Here is a 21,792-nt window from a genome sequence, read left to right as displayed (position 1 = left end):
TTTAATTTTCCCTGAAGTTGAGATGTACTTCCTGTTCACCTTTACATTAATGGAGTAAATTCTTTGGGTGGAGCCTCCATATTGTTTCATTCCAGAAGGCACCACTCACATTTTTAGTGAACATGTTGTAGACTACAGTATGAATAGTGGTCCTGACATTCTAAGAGAAGAATTTCCTATTAAACTTTCTACCTTGTGTGTGCCCTGAGCATAGTCGCTTATTCCCTGGCAAGGAGTTCAAAGAATTGAGTGATGTTACTGTAACAAAACTACTTCCATTACTATTTACTTATTTATATAAATAATTTTTCTCAGTACTTGCATTTATAAAAATGAAAAATGGGGATATAATTGATGTTGAACATGTCTCATTTTAGCCATAAATACTAGTCATCCATGGATACACGAACTATTAAAAAAAGTCCATCCAACTTATTAAGTGAATATGGTTTAATAATTAATTTTTAAAATCTGTAATAAATTTATGTTGTTTTGATCAATTGGGTACTAATAATTAATATAATGATAACTTAATCTAGAAGAATAATTATTTAACACAGCTTTTTGGTCACAGAAAATTAAACATTTATTTTAATTTTAAATATATCTATGTGTATACTTGTGTACATGTACATATATGTACACACATACATATTTTAATTTCAGAAGAGTATAATAGGATGATTAATAAAGGGTTTTCAAACCTAAAATTATATTATATTAGCACAACATTTTGTGGGGGAAGTGAAATGGAATTATGACTTCTAGGAGAGAAAGGAACAATGCAATGTATCTAGTTGTTAAAGAAGAGCTTGTTCAGGTCTTTTAAAAAATTGATAATGCTGGATATTAAATTACTACAGAATTCAGGATCCATTGGATACATTTGATAAAATGATGTACATTTTATTTTAAAATGTCTATTTAATATGTTGGAAATTATATCCTGTGATGGAAATCTGTTCTCTCCATTATGGTAACTGAGATATGGCTACCCAACTAGGGACTAAATTTCCTAGTCTCCCTTGAAACTAGATGTTGAGAGAGAAAAGAAATTTATATCTAAGGAATGCAAGCCCATTTAAATTATTGGGCCCAGAGAGGCACTGGAATGTGACAGCAGTCACATCTCACTCCCGCATTGAGCTAAGTAATCGCCTTTCCAGGCCACTTGTTGTATGAATTCTATACTGACTGCTGCCAAGTAGCTATAAATTAACCTAACAATGCCATTTACTAGACACCCTATAGCTCCACAGTATATACCCAATCACTAATCAATGTTATTTCTGTAAACCAATGAGAATTCCTATCAAAGAACTTTGTATCAGCCCACTCCTTGTTCCCTTTTACCTTTAAAAACCTGCTTGTAACAAAGGCCAAACAGAGCACTTCCCAGTGTTTCCCCAGCTGCAGTCCTCAACCCTGACCCAAAGAAACTCTCTACCTATATTCATTTTGCCTCAGTTTCTTTCTTTAGGTTTAGAATGTGACCATAGGACTTAGTTCTCATCAGTGGAATTTGAGCAGAAGTAATGAGTACAAGTCTATTGCTTAAGAGACATTTCCTGGCCCTGGATGATCCTTCCTTCTATTGTCCTGGGAGCTGGAATGGAAATGACTGCAGTGTCCTTGGAAGTCTCATATTAAAGATGGCAGATCTGTCATAAGCCTGGATCCCTGTCTGACTATATAGAGACTTGGAATCCTTAGGTCAGAATATGACATGAGAGAAATAGACTTCTTTGGTTTTGTTTTTTGTTTTTAGTTTAGTGACATTTTAATTACATAAATCCTTCAAAGCATATTTACATTACAAACAAGGAATTTGCAGTTCATTGTTATAGCCTCACAAAAGGAAACTACCCATTAGGAATCTATGCACAATGTGATTGCAAATATGTACCGTACTTGTAAAAAGCCTACAAGGAGGATTTTACAGAAGGAAAGTCAGCTAGGGTCTTTGTTAACCCAAATAGACAATCAAAATATTAAAACTGTGTTAGCTAGTAATAAATTTGTACTTAAAAAAATTCCTAGTTTCCTTTTAAGAATATTTCAGTTATATTTATTTGGTTACAGTTGATGAAGCTGTTCATGATAGTCCCAGTAGATTACCCTTCAGTTCATTTGTTTGGGGAAAGATCAGCATGGTAACAAAAATTAATAAAGGGATTTTCACCACAATAGTTTTCTAGTTACACTGTCACAGCTTCACAAATGGATTGACCCCATGAATCCACTGGCTGAAAGACAGCTGCATGTTGCATAGTGAGAACACTGGTGGAGACAGGGTTGAGTCCTGCATAAGTGAATCAGAAATGATGGGTAGGGTTGAGAAACAGATATGAGCATATTTTATATAGCACTAGAAAACTGTCCCTACATTCAGCTCTCACTCCCAATCCTGCAAGGTAATGAAGCTGGGAATCACGACTGTTCAGTTTAACATGTTATGTGAATTAGTAAAACAGCCTTTCAATATAAAAGGCTGAGATTTCATCAGCTCTTTGATTAGAACATCCTAAAGGTTGGACACTTCTTTGTGGTTCTCAAGCCATTACAGCTATCCAGTTAAAGCATGTGCGAAACAGAGGACTCTTCTGTTCACAGTAAATGAGGTAAAATAGAGTTCTCATCTTCAGGGATTAGGAAGTTCATGAGATATGAACGGTTTTAGTCTCTCTAGGTATTATGCATAAAACTCTCTGTCATAATGCCCAGCCCCAACCCGAAGGGGCTCCACAGCGCAGGGACAGCGCTCCTACATCGCTAGGCCATGGGAGAAATCAATGACCGCACCCTCTGTATGGTGAATGACCAACACAGAAGAGGTGACTTTAGATATCTCGTCAATGCTGGGAAAAGCATCAAAGCAGTATGTTTCCTGATATCCGGAAAAGCCACAAGCAAGCCAGACATCGGGGGGAACAGAGAAATTACCGTTGCAGGCTCATATCGCAAGGCCAAGTCTACGGTGGGGACAGTCCCAGTGCTCTGACCATAGAGAATAATGTTCTCAGGACTTACGTTATACCGGGTGCGCAGCGCCTTCCACGGGGCGCCTCAGAAGGCCTGCCTCAGCTGACGACGTAGCCCGAGTAGTCACAGGAGAGATATTGCAGTTGATATGCTAGCAGAGGCCGATATAGACGCTGCACATCTGGCCCACGTCCACTGCGTTGCCGTGCTAGAAGAGCAGCATGTACCGGCTGAAGGGAGCCCGTTGTCCCCCGCTGCCACCTTGCGCGAGAAGACCTTGACAGTATGGAGCTTGCACTGCAAGTACTGCTGTCCGGATGCGCACGCGCTAGCTGAGGTGCAGGCTGCACGTGCAGGGTCCGGAACAATCCGCTTGGGACTAGCACCATGTAGGTGGGCTCAGGCGGCAGGAAGGCCAGCTTGGCGGTGATGTGGCTTGGGCAGGAGGGCAGCAGAAGAGCCAGCACAGCTCGCCCAGAGAGAAGCCGTTCATCCTGGGGCCTGGCTCAGAAGTCTGGGCGACCAGGCATTCGCTGCCTGGAGGGACTGGCTGGATGGCCCTAGGAGGAGGGAGGGTGGGTACAGAGCAAGTGAGCGCAGAGAGTGCCTCCCTTTTGTGTTTTAGGCCTCCTAAATTTTAAGGAGCCTCTTCCTTAACTAATACGAGAATTGGTACCATGAAAGTGGAGCACTGCTATATATAACAAAAACCTAAATTTTGCAGTATTTGCTTAATGATCAGGCAGTGAATGATGAAGAAATATTAATAGTTTGAGCCATAAATCTGGGCATCTCAAGACAACTGGTGCAACTGTTACCTATATTAATTTGGAAGGCAGACCATGTGCCTATCAAGCCAGTAGCTCTCAGGCAAGAGCCAGAATGCTAACTTGCAGTGGTTTAGCAAAGTATTACAAGAAAGAGATGAGGTCAGGCAGGAATTGGTCAGTATGCAAACAGAGGTGAAAAGGAATAGAGAGACTCTTTATATTAAAAGCCTCACAGATTGGAAAATGTAATTGTTTCTGGACTCAAGAGATAAGTCTCTTATTCAAAGTTTATTTTGAGAGTCATTAAAACCTCCACATCAAACAGAAAGACAAACAATGGATCCAGCACTGAGGCAAGGATCAGATCATGGTCATCACCCCTCCCCCCACAGAGCCTACTGTTTCAGATGGCATCAAGTTAGCTATCATTAATAAGAGATGAGAGTCATGGAGACAATAAGGAAGCAAAGAGTAAAGCAGGTCTAAGAATTATGTCTAGAAAATTACTTTGATTGTGGATACTTGCATATGAAAGTGACTGGAAGCAAACTAAATAGACACCTATTTTCATATTTCAATTCTAAGACACGCTTTTTTTTTTACATTTTAACATTCTAGAAATCAAAAGTGTTTTACAGTTGATAGTGAATTACAATCCCTGTTTGTCGAGCATCTATCCTGATGTATTTGTTGAAACATGCAGGAATTTAGCCATGCTATTCATATTGCCATCACTTGAGTTGTGTGTACTATTGATACATGTTAAGCCACTTAAAATGTTTTTAAAAATATTACACAACTATTTGGCATTAAAATGAAAACTTATTGTACTTGCAAAAAGGCACAGAGCAGCAAGGCATGAATTTTATATTAGCAAACGTTCACATTTTTCTGGTAAGATCAAGAAAATGTCAGCATCAAAACTTGCAAAGTAATCGCCAGTGGCTCAGCAATTCCCAGAGACAATAGTGGAGAATTACTAATGCAGCATTACCAACTCTCTAGGTGGCACAAAGGATGATAATGTTTGGGAAAACTTGCAACAGCAAGAACCAGGTTGTGAAAATCATACAGCTCCCAAGAAGGGTACTTCCCCAACTTCCTCTTCGTATATGATCATGGGGAATGATGGACAAAGAACACCCCAGAGAAAAAAACCAGGCCCTCCCTCAGGACAGTGGTCAAGAGAACTCTCCGTCAACAGAATCAGGGACAGTAAGATAGTCTGATCAAGAAATTTCATCTACTGTCAGGGCTGGGGGTCTTTGCATTTCATTACCTGCTAAGTGGGCTTAACAATCACTATGAACCAATGACTATTAGTGCTTCTAATTCTGTTTTTGAATGACTTTCATTATGGTTATGCTGTTCCCACATCACCATTGGATATTGAGGAGGGAGGGAACAAATAACTAATCTTTTAGTTTGTAGATCTACAGACCATGAGGAGCCATACTCACTAAAATCCGTTCTCCCTTCTTTCATAACAATAGAGTTGTAGCTAGGATGTGGCTGCCCAGCCTAGGACTACATTTTCCAGCCTCTCTTGGAGCAAAGCCATAGTCATGTGACAAATATTTCTCTAATAGAATGTGAGCAGAAATGACGTAGCAACTTCAGCTTCCCTTGCTTAAGAGAAATTCCGTGGCTCTGGGATTCTGCTTTCTCTCTGCTGGCTGGAATTGTAATGACTAGAGTAACATTAGAAGCCACATGTCGACAATGAACCAGCCTGAAATTTGAAATCATTATATGAAAAAAAAGGAAACTTCTTTATTTTTTAAGCTACTAAATGTTGGAGATCTCCTTGTCACAGCACATAACTCTTCACCATAACTAATACACATAATTTGCAACTGTTTAAACTTAGAAGGAAAAATATTAGACGACTTCCAAATGTGTAGAAAAGTAAATAGTTGATTTGTTAAAAAATTTCTTTTAAGGGATTCATAAGCAAAAAAGTTAGACTCCTAGAATAGTTAAAATACTCGATAGTCTCTGTTTTTTCACCTTCTACTCGCTCACCAACCAATTATATTCTTGCTCCCTCCCTCTCTATAAAGAGAAGATACAGGTTCCAAAGAGGTTGCTCTGTCTACAGCAAACTCTAGATATATCCAATGCCTTCTCTACCCATAGTTCCGCCTAAGAGAATCTATCCCTCCTTCAGCTCCTGTTGAGAGAGCTGCTCCATATGACCCTATGTGCCCGTCTTCCCTACCACCAATCATGGTCATAGCAGACTTGGCCAGGGCAGGCACCTGACCAATGAGCAATAGTCAATCCATTGGCAGGCCAGGAACCTGTGGTGTAGGCTGGCCCCCAAAGCCAAACTGGCTTTATAATATTACCTCTCTTGGGCATCTGAACTGGAAAATATGAAACAGGTGGCAAAGGAAGCTGAAGATGAGCACATGTCTGGAGAAAGGCCATGAATTAATGCTGGGACCATTAAGGGTCAAGACAAACTTGGATTATAGATAAGCAGAAACTGTGAATTGGGAGAAGTTAAGAGTTAAAGAAGAGCTATATGGAAAAGAGAAAAGGAGTAAACCAGAGAGGGCATTTCTGTTTCATGCCAGTTATCTTAAAAAACCTTCAACTGCTGGGCGTGGTGGCTCACGCCTGTAATAGCAGCTACTCAGGAGGCTGAGGCAGGAGGATCATTTGAAGCCAGGAGTTCAAGACCAGCCTGGGCAACTTAGCGAGACACCATCTCTTTAAGAAATGAAAAAAATTAGCCAGGTATGGTGGCACGTACCTGTAGTCGCAGCTACTCGGGAGGCTGACGCAGGAGAATTGCTTGAGCCCAAGAGTTCAAGGCTGCAATGAGCTATGATCCTGTCATTGCACTCCAGCCTGAGTGACAGAGCAAGACCCTGTCTCAAAAAAAAAAAAACCTCAAATGCATGGGACTCTGGATAAAATATAACAAATATCCCTTAAAATGCACAGCTGAGACAAAATAATTAAATCTGGAAGGGGGACAGGACAAAGAGAAAGCTGAAACTAAAGTGGTAAGCTTGCAGTAATGTTTTGGCTGCTGTGAAGTAAAAGCAAACAACAAGCATGGAAGGGATGAGAGATAAAGGGTCCCTCAGGGAAAGGGTGAACTAAAGGGATGTGATGAGGATACTTGTCAATTAAGCTTGACAATTGTTGCCCTCAAGTAGAACCTACATCAGATGGGGAACACAGATTAATAGTGTCTCCAATGTGGCCTTCTGGGAAGCTGTTGCGCTTTATAGTTCCCAGTTCTATCTGAATAAATTGAGTCTAGTCTTCACTTTGGAGAGCTTGTCTGAAAGGCAGTCAATCCAGCCTATTTTTCTATACCACCAGCTGGAGGCCATTTGTCTACCTCATGGAATGATCGAGTGATGGCTATGGGAATGGGGTCGGGGATGATATCCGGAGGTGCTGACAAGTGGTTTGTGTGAAAATTTGTCAGCTAGGTCCCTCCTCTGCTGTTTCTGATAGACTTCTCAGTAAGATAAAGGACAATGGTGATCAAATTGTGGTCAGAGCTGTCTGACGGAGGACAGCAGGCCCAGAAGTCAGTTTAATTTAAAGTGCACAAGCAAAACAGTTATGGAGAGCCACACCAGGACATTTTTTCTTCCTGAGGAAGGCTCTAGGGGTGGTTCTAAAAGACAAAAGATCTTTAATGTCCCTCCCTCCTGTGTTCATCTTGGCACCTGAGGTGCTCCCTCCCCAGGTGCTAGCATTGTTGTTCTCCCTCCACCTCCACAAAATTGATGTGGCCCATTCCAGCAGTTATAGCTTCACCTTTTTCAAATCATCCATTACTCATATCCAGACCTTTTGTTCACAAGGATCAGATGCAAGAGGGACAAGGATATCTTTATAAAACTTACAGGGCCGGGCGCAGTGGCTCACGCCTGTAATCCTAGCACTCTGGGAGGCCGAGGCGGGTGGATCGCTTGAGGTCAGGAGTTCAAGACCAGCCTGAGCAAGAGCGAGACCCCGTCTCTACTAAAAATAGAAAGAAATTATACGGCCAACTAAAAATCTATATATAGAAAAAATTAGCCGGGCATGGTGGCGCATGCCTGTAGTCCCAGCTACTCGGGAGGCTGAGGCAGTAGGATTGCTTAAGCCCAGGAGTTTGAGGTTGCTGTGAGCTAGGCTGACGCCACGGCACTCATTCTAGCCAGGGCAACAAAGCGACACTCTGTCTCAAAAAAAAAAAAAAAAAAAAAAACTTACAGAGACCCATCATGTTCTCCACTTTGGCCTATGTGAATCATTATAGGGGGACTTGGTGAGCAGTGTATGCAACCAAGTTGTTATTAATATTATCTTTGTGATGTAGACCATGGCAGTCCAGCAAGAGAATCCAGATGGCTGAAGCAGAAATAAGTTTCAATACCCTACGTTCATTTTGGGCTGAGCTACCACCCAGAGAGCATATCAACCAGTATGGCTTGGGGTTGCCATTAACGGAAAGAAAGAAGCAGAAGCAGTATGCCTAGAAATGGTCATGAAAGCATTCTGAATTTTCAAAATAGAACTCTATAAACCCTACCCCTTTTGTCCTGATCATTACTCAGGAAATAGCTGAGAAGGGATGATTTCTTTCTGGGAACAACTGTATTCAATAACCAAATTGCCTTCCTAAGGTATGTAGACCAGGAGGAGGTAAGGGAAGTAGAGTCAGAAGTCTTTTAAAGTTGATTTTTGAGAAGGCTGGTCAAACTTCACAATACCAGATGCCTGTGGATGGTAGGGAGCATGGAAGGTCCATTGAATACCTTGACAATCAGCCCATTGTATATGGCTTTTGCGATAAAAGGGGCATTATTGTCAGCCTGAAAATGGTCTGGGAAGCTGATCACATGACACAGATTAGCTTCAAGGGTCACAGTGATTCGTTTGGACTCAGCTGATCAGATTGAAACAGGAACACAGTAACCTGAAAAAGTGTCAACAGCAGTGAGGCCCCACTGACAGGCTCAAGAGAGGATCAAAGGTCCAATATGGTCAATCTTCCAGGAGCAGGTGGAGTCAATGACCTGTGCAATGTGGCCTCCTTCACAGTGAGACAAAAGGGTCAACTTTTGACAGGAGACACAATATGCCATGATAGCCTCTGCATCAGAAACATAAAGTCTTTTATTTTGTGACCAGTTTATGAGGGTGAATGTCTTGCCACGTCTGACCCAGGCAGCAATGCTGGTGATCTGGGAACTGCAGGCTTGATTAGCAGCTTGAGTGGTCTCATCAGAGAACAAGCCTTTCCTTGGGCATCTACACGAATGACCCAGAGGATTTGATTAGTAGCCGTGATGTGTATCCACAGTACATAGTTCAAAGAGAGTTGTCCTTAATCTGTCAGGCTATAGTTTTCCATGTAGCAAACCAAACAACTGGCCATTGGCAATAGCTGAGAAGTCAGTAAAAACATACCAAGGTTCATCAAAGGGAGTATTGGTCAGAACAATGAGGGTGGCCTTGAGTTCTGCCCTCTAAGTGGAGCCATGTTCATTTTTGGTTCTGCATAACTGGTGGTGAGGTTGAGTAACTGCAGCATTCCAGTGGACACCACTGAGTTTCGGTTGAGTTGAACTATCAGTGAACTAGACCCAGGCATTAGAGGAACTTCTGTAAATCAAGAGTCCCATTGAGCCACTGGCTTTGCTTCAGGCAACAGAGTGGGGGATAATTTATCCCCGGTGGGGATAGCTGTCACTTTTTCATCTAAGTCAAGATGCTGCTTGAGCCAGGTCAGCTGCTTTCTTGAATACCATTTCCTTTTGACAAATGAAGCTTATTGGGCCCATCTCACCCTATTAGTCATTGAATCTGAGTTGCCCTGCCCCAAAATGGGTCTATAAGGCTGGAGAGTCATAAGGCCTCCATGAGCCAGGTGTTCAGTTTTCACAAGAGCCCAGTAGCAAGCTAATAGCTGCTTTTCAAAAGGGTTGTTTCTAGTAACCATGTCAGGGAGGCAGCTAGTCCCAAATCCCAAGGGGCATTTCCGCGTGGAAGCTGCCTCCCCTTGCTAAAGACTTCAATCAGTAAAATCATCCGTCGTGATCATTAAGTTTACAGAACCCTAAATATGGCGAGCATGCCATAGCTTGCAGAACAGCTTCAAATACAGTCTGTTGGTTTAAGCCCCACTCAAAGGATGCTTATTCAGCAGGTTAACTGATATAAAGACCAAGTAGCATGCCTGAGTGAGGTCCACATTGTCTCCAATACCCAAAGGGTCCAATAAGGTGCTAAGCTTCCTTTTTGGGTTAGGAAGACAAAGAGATAGCAGTTTTTCCATGACCACCAGAGGGATTGAATATTATAAATCCATCCACATAGTCCCAAGAAACTTTGCTGGGTAAGCCAACAAGGCACCATCTGTGTAGTGAAAGCTTTGGACATGGAAGGGTAGAGGAACTCATGCTAAATTCTGATTCGCCCACTGGTGGTAAATGGCAGGGGAGCTTAGCTACCTCTGGGGGAATACTATAAACATATGTTTGACGTCATGCTACATGAATGTGAACTGATCTTGATCCTCAAGTGTCAGTGAGATGGCACAGAGGCGTTGGTAAAGTCTAAGAGAGCAAAACAAATGTTGTCAGCCTGTGTAATGGATTCTGTTGCAGTCATAATGTCTGGGACAACAAGGGCTGTGAAAGCAACAACAAATCAGTCAGCAATAATCTACTCTTAAGCCTTTAGTTCCTGTTAGTTTTTTCATTAGCCATACAGGGTTGTTGTACTGAGATATTGCATTGCTTTCCAACTCTGATGCTTTTAAGTCCTTAATCGAGGCCGTGATTTCCCTTTCTCTTCCTAGGATTCATTAGTTTCTGTTGAACCACCAGGCAGGAGACAGAAAAGTGGGTTGAGAAGAAATTTATACTTCCCATGAGCATTTCTCTATATGCCACTCTCCCCAATCTTGAAAATCCCCCCAGCACTTACGGGATGGGGACATAACACATTAATTCCTACTGTACATTCAGATGCAGAAGCAACAACCACAGTACATTGAATTGACCCAATGGACCCCACTCACAAGTTAGATTTCCTTCCCTACTGTGAACCCTGCCTAAGCACCATTAGCTGGATCTGAGGGTTTTTGCCTTCCACAGGTCTGGGTAGGATAGTGACTTGGGCATCTGTTTTCAACAGAGCCATAACAATTTGAATCCCTCACTTTCCCAGAATTCCCCTTGGATGGACGGATATATGGTTTTCAATTCTCTCTGGGGTCAGGAAATCTTTGGCCCCACATCTAATCATCTTTCTTCTTAAAGTAGCTGAGGTTGCCGTAGAGGAGGAGGGAGGGATCAGGGACGTGGAGGGAGAGAATGGCTCTGAGCTATTAAATAAAATAGGCTTTGCGTTTAGGCAGTGTGGCAGCTGCTTATGATGCAACCAAACTAACAATGTTTTTTCCCCTCACACTTTATATTGGGCAGCGAGATCCTTATGGCTGACACCATCAATTTCAGCTTTGGGGACCCCTTCACTAAGTCATAGCCACATGGCTTTTTGGTTGAAGCTATTGGATTTGTGCCCACTGGCTGACTTGGGCCTGGCTTGTGCAGCAGCAGCCCTCTTTGAGGATACCCATTTAATCCAGGGCCTCTGCTGCCCCATCACCAAGATAACATCTCTTATGTTCTCACCTGGCTTCAATATAAGGGGAGTTTTCCAGGGCAGCAGAATTGGCTGTAATGATCTACCTAGGTTCGATTGGGTCAGTATCTCATTCTCTAGTGCATCACCTTTGCCAGCATTGCAAACCCTATTCAAGGCAGTAAGAACCCGAATACTACTCAGTGCCTCATCTATGGTTACCATGGGAGTTTATCTGTCTCAGGGAAATCTCCCTGGGAGGCCCAAAGCTCCCTTATAGAAACCAAGACTCACTGCAAAAAACTCTGAGACCTTTTACTGTCCTCTCGTAGTGGATCCTAAGGCAGATATGACAGACCACAAGAGGGGCTGAGCCATGAGACAGCCCAGCTGTTGCCATTCTTCCTTGACAAGCATTACTAGCCTCACTTACTCATCTCCAAAGTGAACCATGCAAACTTTTAATGATGTGCCTGGTTTCTCCTGTAGTCATCATAAATTCCTTTCCCTGCAACTGTTGTCTGAAAGAGGGCAGAATCTTTTGTGCATGCTAGACAATTTTTTTTTTTTCCTGAGACAGGATCTCACTCTGTTACCCAGGCTAGAGTGCAGTGGTGTCATCATAGCTCACTGCATTCTCAAACTCCTGGGCTCAAGTGATCCTCCTGCCTCAGCCTCCCGAGTACAGGCGTGCACCACCATGCCTGGCTAATTTTTTAATTTTTTGGAGAGACAGGCAGCGGGGGATGGGGGGGTGGGTTTCACCATGTTGCTCAGGCTGGCCACGAGTGCTCCTCCTACCTCGGCTTCCTAAAGTGCTAGGATTATAGGCGTGAGCCACTGTGCCCAGCTTTAGACAATTCATACTAGCTGTTACAGTGAGTCAGATCTGAGGCTAACTGCCAGACTGGTGAGGAAGTTCTCCTGGAGGAGAGTTAGCAAGAACCAGGGCACTATTTGGGCAGCTTTCTTTGAACCGACTTCCCGGTACTCAGCCTGCATCCACCTCCCCAATCCCCCTTATTAACAGGCAATAAAGTGGAGGACCATATATTGCCTGGTTGAGCAGATAACTTGATCAACATATTTACTCTCAATTCTCATGGACTTCCCTCAAAGTTCATTAATTTACTCACATCCTCATCCTCTCCTTCTAGAAAGCCATGTTGCAGTCAGCATCCTATCCTCCTTACTAAAACTACCAAGAACTGTGCAAGATCTGTAATTTTTACCCTACTCACAAGCTAACAAGTTAGCTCACTACAGTTTCATGGATTCTGGTAGAAAACATGAGACTCCTGGGTCAGAGGTGGACAGTTTATTACTATAGAAAGGCCAGTAGCCAGATATCAACAATTTGGTGCCATTTTGGTGCCAGTTTCTTTTTTTTTTTTTTTCTTTTTTTTTTTTAGACAGAGTCTCACTCTGTTGCCCGGGCTAGAGTGCTGTGGCGTCAGCCTAGCTCAGAGCAAGCTCAAACTCCTGGGCTTAAGCAATTGTCCTGCCTCAGCCTCCCAAGTAGCTGGGACTACAGGCATGCACCATCATGCCCAGCTAATTTTTTCTATATATATTTTTAGGTGGCCAGATAATTTCTTTCTATTTTCAGTAGAAACGGGGGGAGGGGGGTGGCCTCACTCTTGCTCAGGCTGGTCTCGAACTCCTGAGCTCAAACGATCCACCCGCCTCAGCCTCCCAGAGTGTTAGGATTACAGGCGTGAGCCACCGCACCCGGCTGGTGCCAGTTTCTTGAGCCTCAATTCTATAGGGGAACTTCTCTGTGTTGGTGCCCTGACAGCCTTGCATCTACCCACACAGGCCGTGAAGGCAGGGCTCACCTGCAAGCTGATCCACGCCTTGACAAAAGGCCCTGTGATCCTGCCTGAACATGAGAGGATAGGCAGTCTTGTGAGGACCTGCCACAATGCTGTTTCTCACCTGCCTATCTTTAGGGAGGCTGCCAAAGGATACCTTCTCATCGCCTCCCTGGTTCCAGTGAGGTGTGGGACTTCCCTACTTGTCCCCTCCCCCTCAGAGTAGAGCTGCAAGCTATGAAACTACTTAGCTGCAATATAGAAATGGGCTCCTCAGCAACAAGGTGCCCCAACACTCACGTCTCCTGTCATTTGGCCTGTTTTGTTTTCATGTCATCCTATGGGACAAGGAATGCAGGGAGATGATACCATACTGTTCTTTCTTTTTCTGTTGATGTAAATATGAATAATAAACTGTTCGAGTCTATCACTGCTTGTTGTCCTCTTACCAGCCAAACCTGTAAGTCTGCTCGACACATTCTCACAGGGCAACATGAAGAGGACCTACTGCACCTGCAGTCGGTTGCATTATAGGAGAGAAACCCTGAGGTTAGGGAATCTGAATTTGCACCCTTCACTCCCGAGGGAGACTATTTTTATTATTTGGACAGTAAGTATGCCTGCCCTTTGCTTCAGATGTAAACATTATCTTTATTATGCTAGATGGTAAGCGTGGCTGCCCTTTTCTTTGGCGGGAGACACTATCTCTGTCTTTCAAGGATGTACTCTATACAAACATCCTTGAAAAGATAGTCCAGAACAAAGGACAGTCAGAACCTTACTTGCAAGATGTACAGACATACAAGAGACCTATGGAGAATTGTCTCCCAACAAAGGATACGTACACTATAATGCCATTTTGATTAGTTTTTTTCTTCATCCAGTCTTTCATTAAAAATTATTTATTACGGTAAATATATATAACATAAAATTTGCCATGTTAACCATTTTTAAGTTTCCGATTCAGTGGCATTAATTACACTCACAATGTTGCGCAGTCACCATCACCATCTGTTCCCAAAACTCTTTCATCATCCCGAACAGAAATTCTGTAACAATTAAGTAATAATTCCCCATTCTCCCCTTCGCCCAATCCCTGGTAACCACTAATCTACTTTCAGTGTCTATGAATTTGACTATTCTAGGTATTTTGTATAAATGGAATCATACAGTATTTGTCCTTTTGTGTCTGACTTTCTTCACTTAGCATAATGTCTTCAAGGTTGATCCATGTCGTAGCATGTATCAGAACTTCATCACTTTTTATGGTTGAATAATATTCCATTATAGGTATCAATCACATTTTGTTTATCCATTTATCAGTTGATGGACACTTGAGTTGTTTCCATCTTTTGAATATTGTGAAAAATGCTGCAATCAACATTGACATACAAGTAGTCATAAGCCTCATAACTTTTCCATCAATGATGGTGATCCCATAAGATTATAATGGAGCTGAAAAATTCCTATCACCTAGGAATTACACCTAACTGTTACACCTAGCTGTTGTAACATCATAATGCAACACATTATTCATGTGTTTGTGGTGATGCTGATGTAAACAAACTTACTGTGCTGCCAGTCTTATAAAAGTATAGCACATACAATTATGTATACAGTATTTAATACTTGATAATAAATGAGTATGTTACTGGTTTATGTATTTACTATACTATACTTTTTATCATTATATTAAAGTGTACTCCTTCTACTTATTAAAAAAAAGTTAATTGTAAAACAGCTTCAGGCAGATCCTTCAGGAAGTATTCCAAAAGAAGACATTGTTATCATAGGAGGTGACAGCTCCATGCATGTTATTGTCCCTGAAGACCTTCCAATGGGCCGAGATGTGAAGGTGAAAGACAATGATATTGATGATCTTGATCCTGTGTAGGACTAGGCTAACGTGTATGTTTGTGTCTTAGTATTTAACAAAAAAGTTTAAATGGTAAAAACTAAAAAATTTTAAAAGTAGAAAAAAAGTTTATATTTTAGGTTAAGTATGAAATGTCCGATTTCCTTAAGTACTAAGTTTCACAGCTGATATCTCTGACATTTCACTTTGACACTTCTTGTTTTATTTTTGTTGTGAAGGTACATCCTTAGTCTTGCAAATGCATGTTTTGGCTTGTGATTATCTTTCAAATTTTTTTTAGAGCAAAAATGTGAATCCATGGTTTGTGAAACCATGGATTAAGTCAAAAATTCGTGTTATTTTTGAATATGAGTTCCATCATGGAAACAATGCAGCGCAGACAGCTTGAAATATCAACAAAATGTTTGGGAAGGATGTGGCTAATGAACGCACAGTATGTAGATGGTTTGAGAAGTTCCTTTTTGGTGATTCTAATCTTGAAAATGAGCCACGTGAGTGACTTGAGACCAAGGTGGATAATGATGAGCTGAAAGCTGTAGTGGAAGCAAATCCATCTCAACCTACATGTGAATTAGCAGCAAGGTTTGGCATTACTACTCCAACAATATTGGACCTTTTGAAATATATTGGAAGGGTAAAGAAGCTGGGGAGATGGGTACCGCATGAATTAAACAAGCGTCAGAAGAGAAATCGTCTCAAAGCTTGCCTTTCTTTGCTGTCACGACGTAAAGGCAAACCATTTCTACACTGTATTGTTATGTGTGATGAAAAATGGATTCTTTTTGACAATCACAAGCATTTGGCACAATGGTTGGATAAAGATGAAGTGCTGAAACACAGTCCAAAACCGAATATTCATCGAAAGAAGCTAATGGTGTCTGGTGATCCAGCACTGGTATTATCCACTTCAGCTTCATGAAATCTGGTCAGTCCATTACAATGGATGTCTACTGCAACCAATTGGATGAAATGATGAGGATGCTTGCGATGAAGCAGCTGAGATTGGTCCATAGACATAGACCAATCCTCTTGCAAGACAATGCTCAACCACATGTCACACAAACAATGCTGCTCAAACTACAGAAGCTGGACTTGGAAACTCTCTGTCATCCACCATATTCACCAGACCTTGCACCAATGGACTACCATTTCATCCAGGCTTTGGACCACTCTTGCAAGGAAAAATATTCAGTTCTCAACAAGCTATGGAAAGCGCCTTTGGCGATTTCATCACCACTGGCTCTCCAGGCTTCCTTGCTGCTGGCATAAACAAGCTACCGTTAAGACGGCAAAACTGTGCCGATAGTTTAGGCACATATTTTGATTAATAGTACTGCTTCTTGTTTGAGATATAATAAACTACGGTTTTGATTCGAAATAGGACATTTCATATTCACTGGCCTAATAGACTAAGGATATAAAGAAAATATTTTTTGTATAGCTGTACAATGTGTTTGTGTTTTAAGCTAAGTGTTATTAGAAAAGAGCCAAAAAGTTTAAAAAATTAAAAAGTTTATAAAGTAAAAAATTTACAGTAAGCTAAGATTAATTTATTATCGAAGAAAGAAAATATTTTAAAATAAATTTAGTGTAGCCTAAGTGTACAGCATTTATAAAGTTTACAGTAGTGTACAGTAATGTCTTAGGTCTTCACATTCACTCACCACTCACTGACTCGCCCAGAACAACTTCCAGTCCTGTAAGCTCCATTCATGCCCTATAAGTGCCCTATATAGGCATAGCATTTTTTATCTTTTATACCACATTTTTACTGTACCCTTTTATGTTTGTATAGGTTTAGATTCAGTTGCTATTATGTTGTGATTGCCTATAGTATTCAGTATAGTAACATGCTGTATAGGTTTGTAGCTGTACAGGTCTGTGGTCTAGAAGCAATAGACCTTACCATATAGCCTAGGTATGTAGCAGGCTATACCATCTAGGTTTGTGTGAGTACATTCTATGATGTTTGCACAATGATGAAATCGCCTAACAACCCATTTCTCAGAATGTCTCCCCATTCTGTATGACTATATCTGTTTGAGTCCATGTTTTTTAATATTATGGATATATATCTAGGGATGGAATTGGTGGGTCCTTTGGTAATTCTAGGTTTAACTGTTTTCCACAGCAGCTACACTGTTTTACATTACCACTGGCAAAGTTCCAATCCACATCCCCACAACACTTTTTATTTTCAATAGTTTTTTGATTGCAGGCATCTTAGGTGCAAAGTGGCATCTCATTATTGTTTTGATTTGCATTTCCCTCATGACTAATGATGTTGAGTATCTTTTCATGTGCTTATTATACATTTGTATATCTTCTTTGAAAAAATGTCTATTCAAGTTCTTTGCCTGGTTTTTAATTGGGTTGTTTGTCTTTTTGCTGTAGATTAATTTTTAAAACAGATGAAACAATACTCTATATTGTTTATGGATACATAGTCACGTAGCAAAAAATAGAAGAAATGCATGGGGACAATAAACATCAAATTTAGAATAGTTACCTCTTGTGGTGGGGGTAATGTGAAGAATGGGATCAGGGAGGGGTGCAATTATTTTTGTAAAATTTCTTTCTTAAGTTGGATGTCAGGCACACGTGGGGTCTTATATAAGTCAGTAGTTTTTGCATGTCTAAGATATTTTAAAATTTAAAAACAACAAGAAGGAAATTTGTAAGTGATGCTTTTAGCAATTACGTGGAGAATTTCTGGATTACGTTAATGGTGAAACACTAGAGCGAGGCTACTCAGACTCATGCTGCTGGAGTACCTAAGAGTCTCTTACCCTGAACTAGTGCCCAATCCCTTGAACTGCTCTGCTCCCTCCTGCCTCAGGGCTTTTGCTCAGGGTGCTGCTCTTGCTATCTGGAATGCCTTTTGCCTACACCGCCTAGTTAATTGCTATCATCCTGCATATCTCAACTCAACTCTCAGGCCCTCAGTGAAGCCTTCTGCTATAGCAATAGCTGAATGGCACTCAGTACCCATCCCCATCTCCTTCTTGTGAGCTTTCTGAAAAGCAGAAGCTGGAACTAAAAAATGCATTTCCAAGGCTTCCTTGCTGTTAGTATTCTGGATGAGAATTAGGTTCCTCCAAATAGATGCACTTCCTGAGGTTTGAGAGATGAAGATGAGGTAGATGCCATCTTCTTGCTGCTTTGGCTGTTTCTGTTGGCAAGCAAGGTCATAGAAACATTTTTTTTTTTTTCTGCAGCTGCATTACAGTGTTAGCCTCATGATTGTCAAAAGACTGTTGTGGTGCTGACAGTGGTTCCCTGATCTCGGCTTTTCCATCCATAAATCACAGCCAAAGCAGTATTCTTGAACTCTACATTATTGCAGTGGCCTCCTGATTTCTCCACCTTTCTGGATGTGGCAAAGTTAGCAGCTTCCCTGGCAGATTAGTTCTAGGGCATCCTGGGAGTTATTCTTGGGGGCCCAGTCTAAAGCCTCCAGCATTTCCAACTATTTCGTAAGCACCTGGTTCACTGTATTGAATGACTTTCTACTTTAAATGCCTACAGCACTTCCTGCTTTCTGTACTGAACCCTGACTGGTATATATTTCTTGACACTTTAGGCTCATTCACTTCCCCATGTAGTGGAGTTTTATGGCACTAGGTTTTTGCCCTATAGTTCATACTTATACATTTATTTTTTGTAATACTTGATTAATGTCTGCATTTCCCTTCAGACTTCAAACAAAACAGAAGCAGGAAATTAGTTCTCTACTGCCTATTGTATAGTAGATGCTCAACCAGCAAGTAATTATTAAGTGAAAATAAATAAAATACCATACTGTGGTAGACAGAATAATGGCCCTCCAAAGATGTCCCACTCTAATCTCTAGAACCTGTGAATATGTTATTTTACTTGGCAAAAGAGACTTTGCAGATGGGATTAAGTTAAGGATCCTGAGATAGGGAGAGTTTCCTGGATTATCCAGGTGGGACCAATCTAATCACATGAGTCCCTAAAAAGTAGAAAAGGAAGGCGGAAGAGTAGATCAGTGAAATATGGCATGAGAAGGACTTGATTTGCCATTGCTTGCTTTGAAAATGGAGGAAGGAGGCCATGAACCAAGGAACATGGTGGCCTGTAGAAACTGGGAACAGCCTTCATCTTACCACCAGCAAGAAAAACAGGGACTCATACTTACAACTTCAAGAAACTGAGTTCTGCCAACAACCAGAATAAGCAAGGAAATGGCTCCTCTAAAGCCTCCAGTAAGGAAGGCAGGCCTGCTGACACCTTGATTTCAACCCAGTAAAACCAGTGTTGGCCTTCTAACTTCCAAAATTGTAAGATAATAAATTTGTGTTGTTTTAAGCCATTCAGTTTGTGGTAATTTGTTACAGCAGCAATAGACAACCAATACACATACTTTAAATGGAGCCCAATATTTAATTTTCCGTGCTTTTGTAATAATTTTAAGTTAATCATAGCCAATGCAAATCAGAAAATGATTTTTTTTTTATATCTTGAGACTTAATATCTAGTTCAGAGACACGTCCACGTCCTACCAAAGACATGGGCTTAAAAAGTTGTCATTGTATAGGAGTCTAAATTGATACAACTTTTTGGAAGGCACTTTGGCAGTTGCTAGCAAGATTTTAAATGTGAATGCTCTTTGGCTCAACAATGTACTTCTAAGATTTGCACTATTGATTTTCTCTCATAAATTGACAATAATGTACAAACAAGGCTATTTATTAGAATGTTTTTTATAATAAAAAATTGCAAACAACTTATGTTTATCAAAGTGGATGCATAAATAAATAGTATACAATGGCATTTTATATAGAATTAGCTACATCTATGCATACTAACATGTTCATAATACATTAAGTGAAATAAGCAAGTGGCAGGCAGTGTTATAGAATAATTTCATTTTTGTAAAAAGACAGATATATGTATGTGTTTATACACTACAGAAAAAGTTCTAAACAAAGGTGTAGTAAATAGTAAACAAGTTTGCTCACGTTTTACTGTCTGCATGTTAATAATAGTTATGGTTATTAATATTTTACAGTTGGAATATATCAGTTTCAGCATAAAATGAAACCCTGAAGAAATAAAGAAATGTTTGGAAATAAACCCTTAAGTGATTTGATACTCTAATTTGTGATTAGTGATTTGGCCTATCTCTAATTCCTACCTGGATTACTAAATTTATGAGTGACTCTGGAGAAAAATAAGAGATGGCCTGTGATTCAGGACAGCACAAGCCAAATACAGAGCAAAGCAGGGGAACAGCTCACAAGGCCAGTAGGGGCTCAGAGGATAGAAAGACTGCTCTGGGCTCTCAAAGGTGCCATCAGAGTCATTGGAAATGTGTTTTCATTGCCATTAAATTAAAAATATTTTCTAATTTCCTATGTGATTTCTTTTTGATCTATCAGTTATTTAGAATTATTTTAAAAATTTCCAAGTTATTGGAGGGTTTCCAGATTTTTTTGGTTATTGATATCAAATTTAATTCCGCTGTGATCAAGGATATACTTTCAATGATTTCAATTATTTTATATTTGTGAGGCCACACATGTGACCTATAGAAAAGACTGTATTTTTCTATTGTTGGGTGCAATGTTCTATAAATGTCAGTTTGGTATATTTGGTTTTACCATGTTCAAGTCTTCTCTATCCTTACTGATATTTTGTCTACTTGTTTTATTAATTACTGAGCAGAGTATTAAAATGTATATAAGTAGCAAGATTGATACATCTACAATCTTTTTTTTTTTTGAGACAGAGTCTTGCTCTGTTGCCCGGGCTAGAGTGAGTGCCGTGGCGTCAGCCTAGCTCACAGCAACCTCAAACTCCTGGGCTCAATGGATCCTCCTGCCTCAGCCTCCCGAGTAGCTGGGACTACAGGCATGCACCACCATGCCTGGCTAATTTTTTCTATATATATTTTTAGTTGTCCATATATTTCTTTCTATTTTTAGTAGAGACAGGGTCTCGCTCTTGCTCAGGCTGGTCTCGAACTCCTGAGCTCAAACGATCCGCCCACCTCCGCCTCTCAGAGTGCTAGGATTACAGGCGTGAGCCACCGCGCCCGGCCTACAATCTACAATCTTGCTACTTGTTTTCTAGTTGTCCCTTTACCGTTTTCTTATTTTTTCTTCTTCTTTTCATGCCTTATTTTGAGTATTTTTTAGCATTCCCTTTTATCTTTACTATTATCTTATTAGCTATATCTCATTTTTTTTTAGTGGTTATTTGTCTTAGTCCATTTGAGTTGCTGTAAAGGAACACCTGAGGCTGGGTAATTTATAAAGAAAAGAGGTTTATTTGGCTCATGGTTCTGCAGGCTGTACAAGAAAACTGATGTGACATCTGCATCTGATTAGGGCCTTAAGCTGCTTCCATTCACGGCAGAGATCACATGGCAAGAGAGGAGATAAGAGAGAGGGAGGGGAGGGAGGTGTCAGGCTCTTTTTAACAACCAGCTCTCATAGGACCTAATAGAGTGAGAACTCTCCCCACCCCTGAATGGCATTAATCTATTCATAAGGGATCTGCCCCCCATGACCCAAACACCTCCCATTAGGCGATCCTCCAACATTGGGGATCAAGTTTCAACATGAGATTTGGAGGGGACAAATATCCAAACCGACATTGTTACAGGTTTACAACATAATACTTTTAACTTATCATAGTGTACCATCCAATTTATATTGTACTACTTTATGTATAATGTAGGAACTTCACAAAATATACGTTTATTTTCTTC

General features: G+C 40.8%; 1 pseudogene; it reads right to left on the bottom strand.

Moving 5' to 3' along the window:
• Positions 1–2,641: 2,641 nt before the first annotated feature.
• LOC138379019 (alpha/beta hydrolase domain-containing protein 17C-like) overlaps positions 2,642–21,792 on the bottom strand; it is an 81,444-nt pseudogene continuing 62,293 nt past the window's right edge.

Source organism: Eulemur rufifrons, chromosome 30, assembly GCF_041146395.1.
Source record: "Eulemur rufifrons isolate Redbay chromosome 30, OSU_ERuf_1, whole genome shotgun sequence".
In the NCBI taxonomy this organism is placed as follows: Eukaryota; Metazoa; Chordata; class Mammalia; order Primates; family Lemuridae; genus Eulemur; species Eulemur rufifrons.
Note: the sequence above shows the minus strand (reverse complement) of the source record. Positions and strands in the feature narration are given on the sequence as shown.